The sequence below is a fragment of the Symsagittifera roscoffensis genome, chromosome 9 (genome assembly GCF_963678635.1).
Source record: "Symsagittifera roscoffensis chromosome 9, txSymRosc1.1, whole genome shotgun sequence".
NCBI lineage: Eukaryota > Metazoa > Xenacoelomorpha > Acoela > Convolutidae > Symsagittifera > Symsagittifera roscoffensis.
The window spans coordinates 46,296,520-46,303,398 of NC_087070.1; positions in this window are offsets into that span (position 1 = coordinate 46,296,520).

The window sequence follows — 6,879 nt, forward strand, 5'->3', positions numbered from 1 at the left end:
TGTAATACAGGCCAACTTATCTGACTCAGGCTCTAGAAACCGGAGTTAGAATACTGGTTCGAACCGGAGTTTTTTAAAGCTGTGTTATATCTGAGTTGGGCACTAAGGTGATAGAAGGGTCCCAGTAAAAATCATGTGTGAGAGAGGAGTCCCATATCACACAAAATTTAAGCAAATACAGCATTTAAATAAATCAATATGCCCCGGTTCGGTCGTTTCAAAACTTTTTCTCAAACGTAATTAGCCTGCCTCATTTGCGCTATTTTATTCGATACTTCAATTGACAATCCTGAAGAAACTAATAGAACATTAGGGACCCGGTTAGGGGACTTTTCTGTTAACGGACCAAAAACTATTCTTTTTGACATTTGGAAAACTTGTTCATGATGCTGGAATCTGATTGGTTGAAATTAATATCAGCGAAAATATAGCCCAGCGTTCGTTTTCAATAAAAACAGAAGCTCAACCAACATTTTGATAACTTGGGCCGTATAACAGAACAGACACCCCGTTAATTTCTCGGAACCCATCAATAGCTTTTAGTAGTATAGCGCAACAAGAGGTCAAGCCTGTTTTCGGAGAAAGGTCAACCTGTCAAGGTCGCGTGACTATGTTACTCAATTAGCCTAATCTTTTTTTTTTCTCGGGGGTCGTAATAAAGATCTGATCAGATTAATTTTTTCACCTGCGTTAATTTTTGGGGTATATGACCGGAATTATTGGGGAAATTTTATCCAATTGTTAATTAAGTGGATAACTCTGTGACATCGCTGAGGGAAACAAACTCTTATCAGATTAATTTTTTTCACTTGAAGTTATTTATTGTAATTGATTTGAATCTCACTGAAGATTATCAGCTTATCGGGAATTCAACTGAAGTAACTTTATCTATTTTTCTGGGTTAATAGTTTTCAATCTAAGATAATTCCCTAAGCCCCCCTGAAAGTTAATTATCTTTGATTTAAAATCTTTCTATAAACTATTGAATTTAAAAGTTTTCAGCTTCATTGTTTTCCTAAACTTATATTTAGCCAATGAAAGTAATTCAATTGAATGAACCAATAGAAGTTTTTCTTGATCAATCTACATCTCAGTTCAGGTTCAGTTTTATTATATCTAATTGTTACTTTTCTCGTAGTTCCTAACAATTTCGGTCTCAAAACTTAGAAACAAAAAATTTGAATCTCTCACAATCACTTCTTTTGCTTGAGTTTGATCTGATTTGATTATTTTTCAATTCAATTTCTTCAGCTACTCTTGTTGATTTATCTATCTCTCAATCGCTAACATTTGATCAATCAAAAACTCCAATATTTTTTTCCTGAACGTTTCTCATCGAGTCTTTTTCTAGCAATATTTAATTAAAATTTGCATCCTCATTTGCAATATTTAATTAAAGTTTGCATCCTAACTTGTCTCCAAAACAAATCAGTTGAGTTTTTTTGGGTTCTCAAATTTCCGAATCTGCTTCGATAAAATAATTGAAAATCTAACAATCTATTCAATAAGTTAGATCAATTGAATCATTCTTTCATTTCGAACAATTGATAAAATATTTGTTTCCCACTCGGTTCTCCAAAAGAGTTTTCCTTGAAGTTGTACTATCTAAAGATTTCCACAATCTGCTTTTCCTATAAAGTGAAATCCCTATTAGTCTTTTCTTAAAATTGCTTGATAAACGTTTTGCATTAGATTCTTATTTCATCATCTTGCTCACAATTTCTTTACTACCTTACACAGCTTTATTTATCAGTCGATCCTGCCTCCAATATCTCACTCAAACTTCAAACCCTTTTGCTTGTTCATCCGTCTCTCAACTTTTCAGTGACTCCAGTCATTCATCCAGTAAGATTTCCTTCCTTTAATTTTTCATTTTTTTTACAATTTAAGGTTGAAATTTTTTTCCCACTGAAGGGTTCAGGGAACTTTTTTTCTTTTTCTATCAATGAGATGAATTCCACCCTTCGTTCTGTAACCCAATCATTTTCTAGACTTCAGATGAAAAACAAATAATAAATATTAAAAAAAACTGTTTTGTCAGGTGAAAAAAATTGTTGTATCACTTTTATTTCTCAATAAAGTACTCATATATTATATATATAGACCCTTGCGAGTTTTTTTTTTTAAATTTTTTCCCAAATTTTTTTAATTTATTTTTATTCTACGCAAAAATCCCGGCTTTCACTGCTTCGCAGTGAAAGTAGAGCACTTTTTCTTCATAAAAATCGCTTAATTCCCAGTAGTTTTCGAGAAAATCAACTTTTTTGGATTCAGACCTGTGCTCTTACGGAAAATTACGAAAAAACACTTAGAAAAATTACCGGCAATGTTTTCTACTCTTTTCAGTTGAATCCTGCATTAAGATCAGAAGTTTTTTGCTCTCACAAATAAATTGAACGATTGAGAATGTGAACTGCAAGTTTTTTTTTTTATTCTTAGATTATGTCGATCAAAGAGATAACAGTTTGTGATTGGAGAAAAATATTCATGTACATTCCATCATATGGAGAAGATGTTGTGATTGTAAAAACTTTCGAAACAAGGAAAGGAGAATGGGAGGTCCGTGATGTGGCGACTATTCCGGAGGTTCTTTTTAAAGAGTACAATAATTATGTCGGTACTGTGGATTCGGATATTCACGATGAGCAAGTAGAAGTTGACTTTTATTGGAATAAAATTAAAAATCGATCCCTCAACGTTAGAGAAAATATGGATATTACAACAATTCCACAAAGTGTGCGTCATCATTTTTGTGATTATGATGTGTGTAAGCAACCGATGACGGAAAACCAGTTAGGACTTGTAATGGCTAGGGAGGAGTTTGAGTTGATTTGGAATTTAGAAAATGACTGGGATAGAGTGATTCCCAGAGAAAGCGAGAAAGAGACAAGTGATAAAGAAAATAAAGAAAAAACTCCATCTCCGAATGCTATGTCCCCTAGTCTATTCACTTCTCCGCATGTAAATAGAAAGAGAAAGTTCGACTCTTTATTTCAAAAGGAAACGGACACCCCGAATGAGACGTTGGACAGATCGCATCTTCTGTTATCGAATGGCGAAAAGGTGGATATTCACAGTCAAGCAAAGAAAGTGAAAAGGAAGCTTAATTTTTGAGGTTGCTCAGACTCAAAAAAAAATGAACTTTCGTATTACCTGTTTGTGAAATATAGTTGTGAAAAAGAGTGAATTACAAGTACTGTGAAAAAAAACGCATAATATAATAATCATCAACAACAAAACTTTTACAATTTGAGTATAGAGTATAGGCAAAATAAATACAATAGAGTCCACATAAGTCCATTTTCTGAATGTTTTTATCTATCAGATGTGTTAAAGGTTCATTGAATTGAATATTTTTGTAATGGACAACATTTTTTCCTAAAGAATCCCCAAAATAAAATTGATCACCTTTTCTCGCAATAAGTATCCAATGTGTCCCAGGACTTGTAGCAACATCTGTATTAATAATACAAAAGGAATTTCTTGGTAGAGTTTTTGGGCTGAAATTGGCAGGGTAGCATCCTAGAAATCGGTAGCGAAGAGATCCTATAGAAAAAATTATTTTTCGAAGTTGTTCATTATCCATGTTTTGTGACAGTACCAGTTTCATGTATCAAAGTTGTAACAAGTTTTTCTCCCAGTACAAAAACTTCGATGGTTTCCGTCAACGGTTTACTGAAATACAATTCAAGTCTTAAGCTAGCTGCTACAACATCAGGGTAATACAAATGAACATTTGATTCTTGCATAGAAGTTAGATCAAAAGCTAAAACATAATGATTTTCATAGTGATTCAGATTAATTCCGGGTCCATCATCCGTGAATTTTAACGCTTTCATGGTTTCAACAAATGGTCTCAAGTTGTCTTCACACTTCATTTCGATTACAGTCTGATTTCCGCGAACAATTTTAACCTCTCGAAGACCAAATTTCCGATAGTTGAAAGGGTTCTCTTTCTTCTGTCCAGTAAAAGATCCATTAATTTGCATTGCTATTGCCAGGGATCGAATTGGTCCATTATTGAAAATGTTCTCTTGAATGAATTGGTTTTGCCCTTTGGGAATAATATATGTTTTTGGGACAGATTCTATGTAGTTGTAAGCAGCTGGTTGTTTTCGTATATTGGACTTGATTTCCAGGAGTTTGTGTTCATCGATAGCTACCTGTCTGCTGAAAAGAGATGCGGCTGTAATTTTTACTTGGATTTCTTCAGTACTATCCGTGAAAAGATAAAATTGAGGTCGCGATCGAATGAGTCTTATTCGAACATTAACATTTGGTAGAAGTAATTTACCACAGGTGAATAAATCAACCGCAAGTGGACCGTACACTTCAATTTCGTCTCTAAGAGTTTCCGTTTTTCGATCAATAAAAACTTGCGCAGTTTTATCATTAGGGTTTGCTTCATATGTGTAACCTTGCCCAATAGTTATAGCTTCTTTTCTTCCTTTTGTGCCTGATAACTCGTTTGATAGGAATGCTTTGTGAGGATAAAGACCGTTTGAGGTATGCACTTGCTCATTATTCAAAAAGACTTCAACATTTGAGAAAAGCGAGTGTAAAAAGTTATTAACTAGGTAGACATCATCGGTATCTTCTATCTTCCGATTCCCCTTAAGGACGGAAAATTTGAGACTTAGAGCAATTTCTTGCAGATCCAGGAATATATTTCGATCTGTTTCCAGCTGGAATTCGATACTAGCTTCATTCAGTGAGTTGATAGGAAATGTTTGTTGAATGTTGGACCATTGAACATGTTCCAAAAGCGAAATTTTGTCAAAGAGTTCCAATGAGGAATGAGATGCACTTTCATGGAAGGATGGCATTTTATTCTTTAATGTTTCTGAAAAAATCAGTCCGACTGTTTTCAATCTTTTTCTTTATTTTAACTGGTTTTCGTTTTTTCTTTTTTAATTTTTTCCCACCTCCTATTTGTTTTCTAATTGTTTCCCTCGCTGTCCGTTTTACCGCCTTTTTTATGTTAGTTTTTCCTGATAAGACATTCCCCACTTCGGATGCTCCCGTTTCAAATAAATCTCTTCCAATTCTTTTAGCAGCAGGAACAAAATATTTTTTCAAAATTGGGAAAGCGGTACGAACCACTGTCCCAGCCAACGCTCCCAATCCACGACCTCTCTGTCGTGGTACTCCTTTAAAATATGGTAATGAAGTCCGTGCATCCATTTTTTGTGAAATAAAAAGAATGAAATGAATTTGAATTACTGTTTCCGAAATAGTAGCGTAACCCTGGTGCAACCATTCGAGATGAAAGGTATTAATTCTCCTGTGGGTGCGCGAAGCTCAATTTTAATTGAGTGAAATGAGTTACGTAAAAGTTTTCGGAATTGCAAATTATCAAAGCTGTAGCAATTAGTCGTTTTAGTAACAGATAAACTTTCTCTTGAAATCTTCTGTTCGAACGGAAAATATCTCAGTATTGGAACTTTAGTGTCTCCGAGCACAGAGTATTCGACAATGTCCGTGTAAACCAAAACTGAGTGGATTCTTTGTATGTCAATTGGATAAGAAGCATTTTGAGATTCAGGATAATCATAGAAGTCTGAATCAAAACCCGTGGTTGTCCGTAGATCGCTGCTTCCAAAATAAATTCCGCATGATCGATTCGGTAACTTGATTTGTAATTTGCGGGAAATTGGGTTTAGTTCCCATTTCAAATTATTTTGATTGATTTTTGTTACCTTTTTCAAAACAGAATTCATGGAAATCAAAATTTCGTCCACAGATGAATAGAATCCAGGTTCTATATGGAATTCTTTAATTTTTTTTTCCGTAATCAAAAGATTTCCCAAATACTTTACTTTTGGACCAATCATCTGCGTTTCTGTACCAAAACGTTCCATTGCTCACGTTTTTATACACGGCTGGATAAGAAATTTCTAGTAAGGCCACTTCCCATTCCCCTTCAAATTCAAGTTGATCCGGTAAAAAATTTGTAAACGACGCTAGCGAATTATCGGGATACACGTTGAACGAGGCTGAGGAGACCAACTCTACGATATAACTACTCATTGTCGAATGTTTACTTTTTGCAACTCTTGTTCGTAATAACGACCGTCCAGAATTTTGTTCTCCGAGTCCTTTATTTTAAATGTTACGATTGGACGATCTGTACTTATTTTTTCCACCGTGTAAATTCTGTCGGTAAACTGAGGCTTGTACCCTTTGCGGAAAGAAAACTCATCATATGCTAGTCTTACTTTGTCACCCAATTCAAATTTAGGTTTCTGTATTTTAAGCTTTTTGATTTTCCCATTGTAAAGAACCTGTAAAAAGTGTTTGTTTTCCACTTTTTCCGGAGCCAGTCCGGTAGTCGTGTTTAATCTAGAGTTGAGGGTTTTAACAAAGTTTGGGATAGCTGGAACGTACTTTAAAGTATCCTTATCTTCCATATATCTGTACATTATATTTTTGAGGGATTGAATATATCTTTCCGCGTAAAGAGCCTTTTTCTCTGTATGAATGTGATATACTGTTATTCCAGCATCTTCGCAAAAGTTTTTAAAATCTGCCAAAAACTCTTTACCACTATCAATCCATAGTTTTTTCGGAAAAGTAAGGTCATTTTTCTGAGAACATAGACTAATAAAGCAAGCTTTTGCGCTCTCTGCGTTTTTGTTTCGCATTGTACCCACTCTTACAAACCTTGAGAACAAATCAACTATAATCATCAGATATTTTACACCGGAGTTGAATTCAGCAAGTTTATCTACTTGAGCTAAATCCATACACCAAATTTCGTTTTTATATCTGCATCGAACCGGAAGACGAGGATGTTTTCTTTTCACTTGTTTAAACTGGGTATAAGCACTTTTTCCTTCCAAAAACAGCCTAACCTTTCTTATTGGTAATTTACTTAAC